Source organism: Phlebotomus papatasi, chromosome 1, assembly GCF_024763615.1.
Source record: "Phlebotomus papatasi isolate M1 chromosome 1, Ppap_2.1, whole genome shotgun sequence".
Lineage (NCBI taxonomy): Eukaryota > Metazoa > Arthropoda > Insecta > Diptera > Psychodidae > Phlebotomus > Phlebotomus papatasi.
The window spans coordinates 33086634-33103111 of record NC_077222.1 but is presented as its reverse complement, the minus strand read 5'-3'; the positions used below and the strand labels follow the sequence as shown (position 1 = coordinate 33103111).

General features: G+C 30.1%; 1 protein-coding gene across 8 annotated transcripts in view; it reads left to right on the top strand.

Moving 5' to 3' along the window:
- LOC129798851 (extracellular sulfatase SULF-1 homolog) overlaps positions 1-16478 on the top strand; it is a 133357-nt gene that overhangs the window by 86403 nt on the left and 30476 nt on the right. The window lies entirely within an intron of this gene.

Genomic DNA, 16478 nt, shown 5'->3' with positions numbered 1-16478 from the left:
CCATGTTTATACCTTAAACCCTGTTTCGTCAAACCCTGGAAGGAGTATGGCTTAACCCGTAACGCGGGTTACACTCAATCCTTGTTTCCATCAACCCCTGGCAAGCGGAAAAACAACCCTTGTCATGAGTTTATTCAAATCTCGCCTCTTTCAACCCCTGGATGACTATTTTTAACCCTTGTTAAGATTAAAATCAAATTTACTTGGAAAATAATTAAATAAAACTAGAAATTCTTATTATAATATTTTGCATCACTAAGGAAATAAAAAAATTAACGGCTAGAATGAAAAGTTTATACTTTAGTCGTTATTTTCTTATTTTCTCAGTGAAGAAAAATATTATAAAAGGAATTTCTAAGCCTTATTTAATTGTTTTACATGTAAATTTGACTTAAATTCTAACAAAGATTGAAAAATGATCTCCAAGAAGTTTACTTAAGTGAGATTTGAATTTCTCATATACATACATCAGTGTAGAAGTATAAAAAAATTATAATTAGGTTAAGTAAACATTTAGAATTTATTACAATAAAATAGTACTTGTTTCTCTAACAATATATCATTATAATTCCTTATTTTACTATTAAATAATTACAATTTAACACAAATATAAGAATTTATAACTCCTAGTTATTTCATTACTTTAAATTTTATTATATTATTATTTTTTAGGGTATCGTAAAAATATCTGTTATTTAAAGCTTTTTTAAACAATATTGGCAAAAACTAGGAAGTAAATTTTACAACAGCATGAGAAAAGTTATTTTCAAAATAATTAAGCAAAAACTTAGGAAAATCCATCAAGAAAAATTGATAGTATTTGTTTACCTATATATTCTTTTTCAATATTTAATCTTATCTCAATGAAAAATAAATAAATATATCTAGATTACCTTAACAGCTTTATGGCGTCTACACACTAGTAGATTTTTTTTAAAAAATTCTGACGTTTCTACCTACAAGGATATGGGAAATTTGCTTTAAAAAGGCATTTAAAAAAAAATTCTACTAGTGTGTATACGTCAGCATGGCGTATACACCCTAGTAGAAATTTTTTGCAGTATTGCAACTTTAAAAAATATATATACATATTCTTTGATAACAAAGTGCAACATGTGAAGAATATTTTCTCATCTCAAAGATTCAAGCCAGTGAGAAACTTTAGGATAGAGCCTTTACAAATTTATTTAAAGCCAATTGAGAAGCATCAACTGTAAAAGCTCTTTTTAAAATCTCAATTTGTGAGATTTATATGCAAAATTTTTCGAAAACTAATGCATCAATCTCATCGAAAATTTGCATACTTCTAGAGTTGATTGTTTAAAACTTAAACAAGGATTTGTTTTTTTTTCCTTGGTCATACCTTATTTTGCACGGCGAAATGTATAGTGTAAAATACGCCATTTTTTCTTGTAAAAAATGCTATTGAAAACAAATTTCATGTTTTTAAACTTTCGTTGAAATATAACTTTTACTCAACTGCTAATAGCAAATATTTAGTTTTCTGATTTCAGAGAAAAATTATGTGAGTTATGTCTCCGAAAATCATTTTAAATGATCAGCCTCTTAAAATTTCTAAATGAAAATTTTAGAAAATATTGTTCTAATGTTGTACTTTTATGTTTCAGATTTGGATTTGAAGAAATATTCTTTATTATATTTAAAAAAAAAATTAAAGAGGGCATATTTTTTGGTTTCTGAAACCTACGTAATTCATTAAAGTAATCAATCCTGCTTCAGCCTGCACCACTTCAAAGGATGTGTAAGATTAGGACGGTGACAATTATTTTATTTCGCACTTTCCACTGCTCCCTGGCGTGCTTCTGCTCTCTCCTCTTGAAATTTTAGGTAGAATTTCCATGTTTCAGTATGATCCTCTCGTTCGAACTTCTGCAAATCTGGAGTTCCGACATCTAAGAAAAAATGGTAACATAAACTAAAATTACAAAATTTATCTTAACCGTTTAGACATGTAGATAGATAGATAGATAGTTGTTTATTCATTAGCAATAAATGGGGCTAAATCCCGTGGAAAATAGAAAACGTATAAAACGGTTAACTCGAGATTAAAAAAAGAAGTTAAAACGTAATCTTGACACAGTTTAAAATTCAAAAGTCTTTAGAATATTTTGTGGTGAACAGCATTTCACAGTTTTTTCACTAAAATCACGAGAAATTTTATCGATTTTTTTTTAGAAAATAAAGATAAAGATAAGAAAATAATAATTTTTAAAAGTTCGTGAAAATCCCGTTAAGAATACAGAAAACGCCGCACTTTAACTTTGGATGCGCACACTTTTCACCAATACTAACCGTGGCAAGGATGAAAATCAACCCTTGAGAGATTAAAACACTTAAGGTTAACTCAAGGTTAAAACAGGGGTAAAATCCTAATCTTGACACGGTTTAAAATTTAGGCGTACGGAAAATCCTCAGTGAACAGCATTTTCACGCTTTTTCCACTAACATCTTCAAGAATTTCACCGATATTTTTTATGAAAATTAATTTCTCACTGTTTATTTAGGCATTGATGGTGGAAAATTGGGATAAATTCTGTGAAAACTTGAGGAAACGCCGCACAATGGCTTTAGACGCGCACACATTGCACCAATACTAACCGTGGCAAGGATGAAAATCAACCCTTGAGAGATTAAAACACGGTTAACTCAAGGTTAAAACAGGGGTAAAATCCTAATCTTGACAGGGTTTAAAATTTAGGCGTGCGGATAATCCTCAGTGAACAGAATTTTCACGCTTTTTCCACTAAAATCTTCAAGAATTTCACCGAGATTTTTTTAGAAAATATATTGCTCACCATTTATTTACACATTTACGGTAAAATTGACCCTAAATTCAGTGAAAATCTCATGAAAAAGAGAGAAAACTCCGCACTTTGATTCTTGACGCGCACGTTTGGTTACAAACTTGAAAAGAAAATTAAGCACCACTTACCACAGAAATTTTCACAATTTACTCTTCTATTTCGCTGATATGTCCCTGGGTGGTCACTGAGGGGGCTCATATTGAGCCCCAATTCCAGAAATGTCAACGCGAATGCCTCCATTCTTTGAGGCACACTGAACACTAAACACCATTTTTCTCTTACTGATTCCACTTGACAAGTTTACACGAGAAACCCTTAAATGCATTAAGTATCTCGCCATGATTGAAATTTAAAACCATTCAAACCTTGCGCAAGATTTAAACCAATGTGTTAAGGTTAATAGTGAAATCCTTCACTAAAAAAAGGAGTTAAAATTGCTGAAACAGGGTTAACTTATGTTTACAGTTTAAAACCTTTTTGAAATTAAACCGTGACTAACCCTGTTTATAGTCGATTTTAAACCTTGCCTCAAATAAGCTCTTTTTTGAGTGTATTTGATAGTTTCACAAATTGCTTTTCACAGAAGTGGGTTTTTGTTGCAGAATTTCAGACAAAATTGTGATTAAAGAAATTGAGAGACCTTTTTTGTCTGTCAAGTTCTAAAAGAAATTTAATATGATTACATTTTGTAAGTTCTTAGGGTATTTTAAAACTCACAAATACCAGATAAGAAAAGACTAGTGTATATAATTCACTGATTTTTTCAACTTATTACACTGTGCAACAGCCAAAAATGGGATGGAAAATAATGAGTAGTTTATTGTTCCTTGGTATGTCCTGAACATTTCTCCCGAAGAAACTTGTGGTCCATCACGTCAAGTTTCTGAGATATCTTAAGAAAAAGATCTTTAAGACATTTTTCGAAATATTTGAAAAAGAGTTGTTTATAATCAATAACGGTACATCCTAGGATGTTGGTATCAAAGGATAACTCGAGGATGTGTAGAGGAGGATTTAAGGACATTTTTCCTGGAACATCGCATATCCCTATCCCTCATTTTTTTAGATTTGTTTCATAAACTTCTAAATGTCCTCCAAGTCCATGAAAAGGATTCGTGGGACGACTTGAATCTTTTACAAAAATAGTCTCCTAAATATCATAGGGTCGTAAAATATACCGTTATCCAGAAATTACGTATTTTAATGACTTATGAACCACAGAATTTTCTCTCAAAAATTCATTACTTTATTTCATATCTTAACGACATGCACTATAAGTCAATAAGACCTCGATATGGCATCGATCGGGCTCAAATTTTAATATGTTAAAGCTGGGCCTTAGATCTTTCGATCAATACTAAACATAAGGTCCGCCGACCCCCCTGACCCGAGCTAAAAAGGTCCTAAAAAAATCTTCAAATGGCCATAACTGCCGTTTTAATTGTCAGAATTTAAAAAGCGAAGGCGTTTTGGAAAGCTCTCCTGGAATGCAACTTCTCCTTCTAACATCGCAAGTTCGTAAAACTACCGCTAGTGACGCTATTATCAAAATGAAGGCTTTTCAATTTTCTAAGTTAAATAACTCAAAAATTCCTTTGTGCATTGGGCAGAAATTTTAGTATGTTGTAGCCGCAGATTATACCTATCAAACAAAAAAATACTTAAGTCGATCCATAACCCCTGACCCGAGCTATAAGGGGTCAAAGTTCGAAAATTGACCGGCCTCTATCTCCGCTTCTAATTAATATTTTGACCTAAATTTTAGTGTATTGGTTTCGTCTCGATGAGCACTTTCAAATGAAAGTTCAAAAAGTCACCACAGGTGGCGCTGCGATACCGTCAAAATTCATCAACATTCAAACTCATTTTTTCAAAGTGTGCAAGTTGTGCAAGTTAATCAATAGAACCGGAGATATGAGGGATCAAAATTCACGAAATTCAAAACATCATATCTTCTGTGCTTTCTGAGCAAATTTGATGAGTGAGGGCGCACATTAAAGGTCTCACAAAAAGGACAAAATTCTGTTACCACCATTACACATAAAATTGGGAATTGTAAAGAATTTTATAAAATCCTTAAATCACGAGCAAGCGGTTTTCAAACGTTTGGGCGAAGTTTTTCCAAAACTCGGCATCGCAAAAGTGGAAGAAGGTGTTTTCACGGGTCCTGACATCCGAAAGTTGGAAAAGGATTCAACTTTCACAAATTCTTTGCTGCCAGATGAAAAAATTGCGTGAGAATCGGTCAAAAGTATAATATATATAATATAAAATATATATATTCACAATTGTTTAGGAGGCACCAGGACAGAAATTGTCGAAAATCTTGTGCAAAAAAATAATTTCAGCATTTAAAGAAGTGCAAGTGAATATATCACTGAAAGTCCATTTCCTGTATTGTCACTTTGATGTTTTTAAGACAAAAATCAACAGAATCAGATGAGCACGGAATAAAATACCATCAATTCGCTGCACCTTACAAAAAATGGTACGGAAGCAAGAATCTTGATTTTCTTTTGTCATAAGTGTGGTGGATGGTGGATTAAAAAAAAATTAAACTTATGAGACATTAGAGTTTATTTTTAGAAGATATGAAATAAAATAATGAATTTTTGAGAGAAAATTCTGTGGTTCATAAGACATTAAAATACGTAATTTCTGGATAACGGTATATTTTACGACCCTATGATATTTAGGAGACTATTTTTGTAAAGGATTCAAGTCGTCCCACGAATCCTTTTCATGGACTTGGAGGACATTTAGGAGTTTATGAAACAAATCTAAAAAAATGAGGGATAGGGATATGCGATGTTCCAGGAAAAATGTCCTTAAATCCTCCTCTACACATCCTCGAGTTATCCTTTGATACCAACATCCTAGGATGTACCGTTATTGATTATAAACAACTCTTTTTCAAATATTTCGAAAAATGTCTTAAAGATCTTTTTCTTAAGATATCTCAGAAACTTGACGTGATGGACCACAAGTTTCTTCGGGAGAAATGTTCAGGATATACCAAGGAACAAGAAACTACTCATTATTTTCCATCCCAAGAAAAAAAGTTTCATTTTGTTGCACTGTGTTATCAATCCTGAGGCCACACCGTATGAGATATCGATTCCGATCTTCGGTGACTCTTATAAAAACTTTGCATAGAAACATTCTTATCCCTTTCGGTTATAGTTTACTTTCATTTAATTATAATTTTGTTTCCTAATATTTTCTCAAAAAATAAATTAATATATTTTTTTGTCAAAATAATTTAAAAATGTAATTTTAGGGGAATGTAGGCGTGGTTAGCACAGAGTGAACCTTCAAACGATATGAATTTTCTCTTTGTTTCCAAAAAGCTGACTTACCATTTCTCATCTCGATTCATGAGCTTGATAATTATCTATCTTATGGCTAAGAAATGACGAACAAGTTCTTTGTAAACAAAGAGAAAATTTGCGTTATTTGAAGGTTCACTCTGTGCGAACCATGCCAATATTCCCCTATATATTTAAAAATTGTGTGTTTATTTAATAATTTGTATTGTCCTTTTCTGCTTACAAAAATTTGCATTCAAGTGTTATACTTCGATCGAGATGATCTGTACTGAGAAAAGAACATCGAAATTGTTCTCAGTATGAAATAAAATATTTAACATCATTCTTGTAGATCAATAAGCGTTTTTTACATTATTTTTATGCTACACAAAAAAAATTGTAAAAATGTTCGTAAATGTTTGTGAATTCCTATGGAAGACTTACGAAATGCTCGTAAAAGCTACCCACAAACAAGTTCGTAAAAGTCTGTACCTTTTTCACAAACATTGTTTGTAACATGATCACTTGACGAGCATTTTTTGTACTTTTACAAACATTTGTTCGTAAATGTTCCTAAACACACAAAAAAAATTTCGTAAAATTTTGTCATTTGTTCGTAAATGATCGTAAAATGTTCGTCAGGCAAACAAGAATTTACGAACAAATGACAAAATTTTACGAACATTTTTTGTGTGTTTACGAACATTTACGATCAAATGTTTGTAAAAGTACAAAAAATGCTCGTCAAGTGATCATGTTACGAACAAAGTTTGTGAAAAAGGTACAAGCTTTTACGAACTTGTATGTGAGTTATAAGATTTACGAGTATTTCAAAGTCCCTAGGACGAATTCACAAACATTTACGAACGATTTTACGAAATATAACGATACCACCGAATGAAGACGCGGATTTATAAATTGGCTTAACTCACAAATTTGTACTCTTTGCCGGACGATATTCAACTGACTGCTTCCTTTCTCTTATTGCCTATCAGTCTCACAACTGTTGATCCAAAAAACCGGTCCCTTTTTCTTCACTCCCGGAACAGTATGTTCAAATCTTCCCTTAAATTTGGAGTAATAGTTAAATGTCTTTTAGTGACTCAGACTTACCGTCAATCTTCTTTTTAATTTCTAAAAAACATGTTCCGTAATATTTCTCAAAACCGCATAGTGAAATCTTTTTCATTTTGGTGTAGGTTTCATAGGTTGTCAAAATTAATATATTACTCATAAACGAGAATGTCCTTGAATCGTTTTAAAAATGTGTTTTCAAGGTCAAAGATTAAACAGCTTTGCAGAACGTATTTCTTGATAAATTGGGACAAGTACTGATTCGTTTGAAAGGTCTTGGAATATCTCTCAACTTTATAATGTGTTTCAATCGCTTATGAACCGGTAATAATTAATTTTGAATCGTATTACTCTTATGCGATTTTGAATTAACCTATAAATCGGTTATAAATCGCTAAGCAAAGAAAAGAATTTCAGTAAGCTCTAACCTGTGCGACTATTTTTTCTATTTTTAACGACTGCGGCACGCCTTTAAATCGGGAAGCTTCATAAAGTCAAAATTCCAGGGCAGAGCATTCTCATACATTTTCCGTTCAAAAATGTGGTATATTTTTTTAAGTTGTTTTTTAATTTTGGTATAAAACCAAATGCAATCATTTTAAAACTTTTACTAAATGAAAGAGTATCTAATGTTATGTTATTAGCACAAAATTTACAATGATTGCACGAGGATAATAGTTCCTAAAACCTTTATGAAAAAGACGTAAAATTTTAAATTTAATAAAAATATATTCTTTGTATTATGTGGCTACCATTTCGTGTTTTATTTATTTTTGTGGGATCTAAAGCTTAAAAATTAGAAAGAATTTAAGAAAAATATACCATTTGTGAATTAAAATGCTCCATCCGTTAATTAATCATCCTAGCAAAATTCACTAAATTGGGCTGAACTTAATTAAATTTAGTTCAGCCCAATTTTGTATCCGAAAGAATGGGATACACTTCTACAAATCTTTTGAGAAAGAAAACAACGTGAATTTTGATTTCACTTTTCATATTGATCCAAAATGTGTACTGGAAGCACAAAATTAAATATTAAACAACATTAAAAACCACGACTTTGAGCATTTCGCAAAGTTGGAAATCCTTTTCTTATTATGTCTTTTTTTTTTAATGTTCCTTAGGCAATTATTTAGACATTTTCTGGCTGACAAATTTCATTTAAAATTTATTTTCTGACAATCACTGTTCAACAATGCTGAATTTTCAGTTGAGAAAGTCACTCAATTTGGGTGGAAAAATCACCCCAAAAGGATTCAGTAACCCCCTCAAACCACGTATTGTAAAAGTTTTGGAGGGTATTTTCTACTTTGTGGTATTTATTGGACTCTCTTACCCTTCTGACGGTGTGAATGACAAGAATGTCTCTCGTTTGGATGTTGGAAGAGTGAAGAAAAGTTGTGGCTAAGGAACTCCCCAAAGTGGAAAAGGAAAACTCCTGCACACTTGCTAAATGGTATTAAGTGAACGAGAGAGTGACTCCAATTGTCCCATTTGGGTGAAATTAATCGTCATTCCTGCACATTTTCGTGCGGCAAAACTTCCACAATAAATTCGCCATGGAGTGTTTTAGGAAGATGGTGAACACCTGAGGCTGAACACGTGGAATTCTCCGATTGAGAAGCAATGTGAAATGTTCCCCAGACAGTCGAGAAAAGATGAAGGGTTTTTGGATAAAAGTCATATTTTTAATGGCTTCTAACACCCCTTACTATTCCTTTACCATTACCCTTTCGTCATGCATCTTTTCCTTGGACTTTTTATGTAAAGTTCCCAATTTTCACCTGACAATGTTTTCCAAACTGAATCAAAAATTTTTCCTCACCATCATTACCCAACTTTTCAAACTCAACAGGATGGCAGATTAAAAATTTTGAAGGAGCTTCAGAAACTCGAACAAAAAATTCGATTTATGGAAATTCCTTGTGCACCAAAAGTTTGCTAAAAGTTTTCGAGAAGAGAGTTAAAATTACGTGTTGGAGAAAAAGTCTTGAATGTTGATTCTAACGGATTAATTGATGTAATTGACTGTGCTGTGGTAATTAAGTTGGTCTTGGGAGAATCTTTTGTGAGGGGTGGATGAGAGTGAAACAGGAAAGTTGAGAAATCTTCCAACAGTTTTCGAGTCAAGCTTTTGCAGTCTATATAATCTCAAATTAATAATAACCTAGCGAAAAACTTCAAAAATTCCAACATAACTTTTCCAAATATATGCACGAGCATGAAATTCTTAGCAGTTGTTCAAATACTCTCTTTTACTACAAGATCAATTAAATTTCTTAATTGCAATATTACAGTGTGGAATTTAATCTATCACTACCAGAAAATATAACTGAAGCAATTAAAATATTTGTATGACAATTAAAGATTATCTTTTTCTAATTATACAGTCAAGTGTGCTAATCCGGGCGCTTCGCTATTTGGATCGTTTATGACTAATCCACTTAAAATAATATTTTTATTTTTATTTCCGTAATATAGGCACTATAGTAACATAATATAACTATTTAAGTTTGAGAAAAAGCAAAAATAATATTTTTATCCATTAAATAAGTGAGTGTAATCGAAAAATTAAAATAATTGAAAAGGCGACCCAGTTAGTGCATGCTGACTTATTTCAGTATTATCATTATTTTATAAATTTTCTTTAATATGTTTGATATTTTTTTTATATTATGTTTCTGAATGAAACAGTGAATAATTCTATGGATTTAGAAGAAGTAAAAAAGAATTTCATCAGTCCAAAAACAAACGTTTAATTAGCACTCTTCGGAAAACGATCCAGTTACCTCACCATATTATAATAAGTCTTCAAAAAAGAAATTATTTGATTAGATTTTAAACAGAAAAAAAATCTTATGGGGCAATAAGTTTGTTTTCTGGAATTTGTAGCAATGATGGTGCTATTCCAATAAAAAGGGGAAATCTTCATCTTGAACCTTTTTTTTTAGCACAAGACTGTTTTCAAGTACGTTATCGATTTTTCTGTATTGGTTTCTTGTGCTAAAAGAATGTTCAGGAGAAATATTTCCCCTTATTATTATTTATTAGAATAGCACCATAACAAATTTATTATTCTTTTAGTACTTGTGCTAAAAATTATAACGGGTTTTTGTAAACAAATCTTTAATAGAATTTTAGTAAAGATACTGAACTGAAGTAAAAATACTCAGTGAAAATTCTTCTACTGGTTTGTTCCTGATATAAAATCTTCTCACCATCTGTTATAATCAAGGATGTCAAATGTGCCTCTGATAAAATAAAAATTTTCTCTTAGATTTTGAAAAATTTAAAAAAATAAATCAAATTTATTTAGATTAACAGAAATTGTTGCACATTAATTTTCTTTAAGTCATCTTTTTTTGTTTCTCAAATATTTTATCTAAAAATGAAAAAGGTTTTTGACGAGTTGGGTTAGTACATCTTTCATTAGTACGCAATATTTAGTATATCGTATTTTGCATTTTGATATATCCTCGATATTTTTAATATTCATAATTTTCTTTATTTTCTTTGCATATCTGATTTGTCCTGAGTTTATTTAGTACACGTTTAATACATGCATGTACTAAATTTTTACAAGTATTAATAATCATTCTATTTTCATGAAAAATCAAAAGGTGAATTTTTTCTCCTGAACATTTTTTAGTACATGACTGCTCTTATGTGCTTTCATATAACCGACTTCTCTTTGTAGTGGTTCCTGTTACGACTCTTTGGTAGCTTTTTGGATTTAGAATCCAGAGAACCATTTAGAATCCATTTAGAGAACTGGAGAAAACAGTTATGACAGGTACCAACATATAAAACTTCGATTACTCAGAAGCACATGCGGGCAGTCATGTACTAAAAAATTTTAAGGGTAAATAATTTTCCCTTTTAATTTTTCAGTGGAATGGCACCATAACTCCATGATTTATGTCGTAAAGATTGCACAAAGCACATATATAGTTTGAGTGCTTTTCAAATTCTTTTTCCGTAATTGTCATCAACTTTTAAAGTCATTGTAATGGATTTTATAGTATCACAGAGAAAAATTACCCTCTAAATTCAAGAAAAAAATACTCTAACTAAGGGTTCGATTTTGCTCCAAGCAATTTTTTTCTTAAATTTCGCTTAAATTAAGAAAAAATTTCTATAAGAGCATTTTCTTAAATTTTAGAGTACGATGGTTTTGAAATTCAGTAGCTTTGAATTTAGACTTTTTTACTCTTAAATTTAGAGAAAAATAGTTTTGAATTTGTAGCAAAAATGGTTTTGATTTTAGAGTATCATGGTTTTGATTTTAGAGTATTGTGGTTTTGATTTTAGAGCATTGTGGTTTTGATTTTAGAAACTTATGGGTTTGATTTTAGAGTATTATGGTTTTGATTTTAGAAACTTATGGTTTTGATTTTAGAGTATCATGGTGTTGATTTTAGAGTATTGTGGTTTTGATTTTAGAAACTTATGGTATTGATTTTAGAAACTTATGGGTTTGATTTTAGAAACTTATGGGTTTGATTTTAGAAACTTATGGTTTTGATTTTAGAGTATTGTGGTTTTGATTTTAGAGTACCATGGTTTTGATTTTAGAGTATTGTGGTTTTGATTTTAGAGTATTGTGGTTTTGATTTTAGAGTATCATGGTTTTGATTTTAGAGTACCATGGTTTTGATTTTAGAAACTTATGGTTTTGATTTTAGAAACTTATGGGTTTGATTTTAGAAACTTATGGTTTTGATTTTAGAAACTTATGGGTTTGATTTTAGAAACTTATGGGTTTGATTTTAGAAACTTATGGTTTTGATTTTAGAGTATCGTGGTTTTGATTTTAGAGTACCATGGTTTTGATTTTAGAGTATTGTGGTTTTGATTTTAGAGTATCATGGTTTTGATTTTAGAGTACCATGGTTTTGATTTTAGGGTACCATGGTTTTGATTTTAGAGTACCATGGTTTTGATTTTAGAGTACCATGGTTTTGATTTTAGAGTACCACGGTTTTGATTTTAGAGTACCATGGTTTTGATTTTAGAGTACCATGGTTTTGATTTTAGAGTACCATGGTTTTGATTTTAGAGTACCATGGTTTTGATTTTGGAGTGTTTGCTGTGTTGATTGTCGAGTATTGCTGGTTCTGAAAGTAGAGTATTCTGAGGTTTTGAATCAAGGCAATTTGAGGGTTTTTTTGTGAATATTATATATTTCATTCTTTACCTTTTTCCACGTGATGCATATGATGCGCGCGTATTCACTTCCATGAAACTCTCATATGCATCTTTCATTTCAATTTTCTATATGAACTTTGCCAATCGGAATTTACCTCCACTGAAGTATGTTGCTTAATCTGAAATATTTAAGAGTATAATGGTTTTGATTTTAGAGTATCAAGGCTTAGAACCTCTCATAGTCTGTCTTATTTCGATATTTTTATATAAACTTTTCCAATCGGAATTCATCTCCACTGAAGTATGTTGCTTAATCTGAAATATTTAAGACTAATATGGTTTTGATTTTAGAATATTATTGTCTTGCTTTTAGAGTACTTTGGTTTTGATGTTGGTCTATTGTGGTTTCGAATTCTTTTAGAGTATTGGGGATTTGATTTTAGACTATTGTGGTGATGATTCTACAGCATTGTGGTTTTGATTTTAGAGTATCGTGGTTTTGATTTTAGAGTATTATAGTTTTGATTTTAGAGCATTGTGGTTTTGATTTTAGAGTATTGTGGTTTTGATTTTAGAAACTCATGGTTTTGATTTTAGAGTATTATGGTTTTGATTTTAGAGTATCATGGTTTTGATTTTAGAGTATTGTGGTTTTGATTTTAGAGTATTGTGGTTTTGATTTTAGAAACTTATGGTTTTGATTTTAGAAACTTATGGTTTTGATTTTAGAGTATCATGGTTTTGATTTTAGAGCATTGTGGTTTTGATTTTAGAAACTTATGGTTTTGATTTTAGAGTATCATGGTTTTGATTTTAGAGTATCATAGTTTTGATTTTAGAGTATTGTGGTTTTGATTTTAGAGTATTATGGTTTTGATTTTAGAGTATTATGGTTTCGATTTTAGAGTATCATGGTTTTGATTTTAGAGTATAGTGGTTTTGATTTTAGAAACTTATGGTTTTGTTTTTAGAAACTTATGGGTTTGATTTTAGAAACTCATGGTTTTGATTTTAGAGTATTATGGTTTTGATTTTAGAGTATCTTGGCTTTGATTTTAGAGTATCTTGGTTTTGATTTTAGAGTATTGTGGTTTTGATTTTAGAGTATTGTGGTTTTGATTTTAGAGTATTGTGGTTTTGATTTTAGAGTATTGTGGTTTTGATTTTAGAGTATTGTGGTTTTGATTTTAGAGTATTGTGGTTTTGATTTTAGAGTATTGTGGCTTTGATTTTAGAGTATTGTGGTTTTGATTTTAGAGTATCATGGTTTTGATTTTAGAGTATCATGGTTTTGATTTTAGAGTATTATGGTTTTGATTTTAGAGTATTGTGGTTTTGATTTTAGAGTATTGTGGTTTTGATTTTAGAGTATTGTGGCTTTGATTTTAGAGTATTGTGGTTTTGATTTTAGAGTATCATGGTTTTGATTTTAGAGTATCATGGTTTTGATTTTAGAGTATTATGGTTTTGATTTTAGAGTATTGTGGTTTTGATTTTAGAGTACTGTGGTTTTGATTTTAGAGTATTGTGGTTTTGATTTTAGAGTATTGTGGTTTTGATTTTAGAGTATTGTGGTTTTGATTTTAGAGTATCATGGTTTTGATTTTAGAGTACTGTGGTTTTGATTTTAGAGTATTGTGGTCTTGATTTTAGAAACTTATGGTTTTGATTTTAGAGTACTGTGGTTTTGATTTTAGAGTATTGTGGTTTTGATTTTAGAGTATCATGGTTTTGATTTTAGAGTACTGTGGTTTTGATTTTAGAGTATTGTGGTTTTGATTTTAGAGTATCATGGTTTTGATTTTAGAGTATCATGGTTTTGATTTTAGAGTATTATGGTTTTGATTTTAGAGTATTGTGGTTTTGATTTTAGAGTACTGTGGTTTTGATTTTAGAGTATTGTGGTTTTGATTTTAGAGTATTGTGGTTTTGATTTTAGAGTATTGTGGTTTTGATTTTAGAGTATCATGGTTTTGATTTTAGAGTACTGTGGTTTTGATTTTAGAGTATTGTGGTCTTGATTTTAGAAACTTATGGTTTTGATTTTAGAGTACTGTGGTTTTGATTTTAGAGTATTATGGTTTTGATTTTAGAGTATTGTGGTTTTGATTTTAGAAACTTAAGGTTTTGATTTTAGAGTATTGTGGTTTTGATTTTAGAAACTTAAGGTTTTGATTTTAGAGTATCATAGTTTTGATTTTAGAGTATTGTGATTTTGATTTTAGAAACTTATGGTTTTGATTTTAGAGTATCATAGTTTTGATTTTAGAGTATTGTGGTTTTGATTTTAGAAACTTATGGTTTTGATTTTAGAAACTTATGGTTTTGATTTTAGAGTATCATGGTTTTGATTTTAGAGCATTGTGGTTTTGATTTTAGAAACTTATGGTTTTGATTTTAGAGTATCATGGTTTTGATTTTAGAGTATTGTGGTTTTGATTTTAGAGTATTGTGGTTTTGATTTTAGAGTATTATGGTTTTGATTTTAGAGTATTATGGTTTCGATTTTAGAATATCATGGTTTTGATTTTAGAGTATAGTGGTTTTGATTTTAGAAACTTATGGTTTTGTTTTTAGAAACTTATGGGTTTGATTTTAGAAACTTATGGGTTTGATTTTAGAAACTCATGGTTTTGATTTTAGAGTATTATGGTTTTGATTTTAGAGTATCTTGGTTTTGATTTTAGAGTATCTTGGTTTTGATTTTAGAGTATCATGGTTTTGATTTTAGAGTATTGTGGTTTTGATTTTAGAGTATTGTGGTTTTGATTTTAGAAACTTATGGTTTTGATTTTAGAGTATCATGGTTTTGATTTTAGAGTATTGTGGTTTTGATTTTAGAGTATTGTGGTTTTGATTTTAGAAACTTATGGTTTTGATTTTAGAGTATTGTGGTTTTGATTTTAGAAACTTATGGTTTTGATTTTAGAGTATTGTGGTTCTGATTTTAGAATCTTATGGTTTTGATTTTAGAGTATCATAGTTTTGATTTTAGAGTATTGTGGTTTTGATTTTAGAAACTTATGGTTTTGATTTTAGAGTATCATAGTTTTGATTTTAGAGTATTGTGGTTCTGATTTTAGAAACTTATGGTTTTGATTTTAGAGTATCGTGGTTTTGATTTTAGAGCATTGTGGTTTTGATTTTGGAGTATCATGGTTTTGATTTTAGAGTAACGTGGTTTTGATTTTAGAGTATTGTGGTTTTGATTTTAGAAACTTATGGTTTTGATTTTAGAGTATCATAGTTTTGATTGTAGAGTATTGTGGTTTTGATTTTAGAAACTTATGGTTTTGATTTTAGAAACTTATGGTTTTGATTTTAGAGTATCATGGTTTTGATTTTAGAGTATCGTGGTTTTGATTTTAGAGCATTGTGGTTTTGATTTTGAGTATCATGTTTTTGATTTTAGAGTATTGTGGTTTTGATTTTAGAGTATCATGGTTTTGATTTTAGAGTATTGTGGTTTTGATTTTAGAAACTTATGGTTTTGATTTTAGAAACTTATGGTTTTGATTTTAGAGTATCATGGTTTTGATTTTAGAGTATCGTGGTTTTGATTTTAGAGCATTGTGGTTTTGATTTTGAGTATCATGTTTTTGATTTTAGAGTATTGTGGTTTTGATTTTAGAGTATCATGGTTTTGATTTTAGAGTATTGTGGTTTTGATTTTAGAAACTTATGGTTTTGATTTTAGAAACTTATGGTTTTGATTTTAGAGTATGATGGTTTCGATTTTAGAGTATCAAGGTTTTGATTTTAGAGTATCATGGTTTTGATTTTAGAAACTTATGGTTTTGATTTTAGAGTATGATGGTTTTGATTTTAGAGTATCAAGGTTTTGATTTTAGAAACTTATGGTTTTGATTTTAGAGTATTATGGTTTTTCTAAAATCAAAACCATGAGACTCTAAAATTAAAACCCTGATACTCTAAAATCAAAACCATGAGACTCTAAAATCAAACCCATAAGTTTCTAAAATCAAACCCATAAGCTTCTAAAATCAAACCCATAAGTTTCTAAAGTCAAAACAATAAGTTTTTAAAAAAAAATCCACGATACTCTAAAATCAAAACCATAATGCTCTAAAATCAAAACCATGGGACTCTAAAATCAAAACCC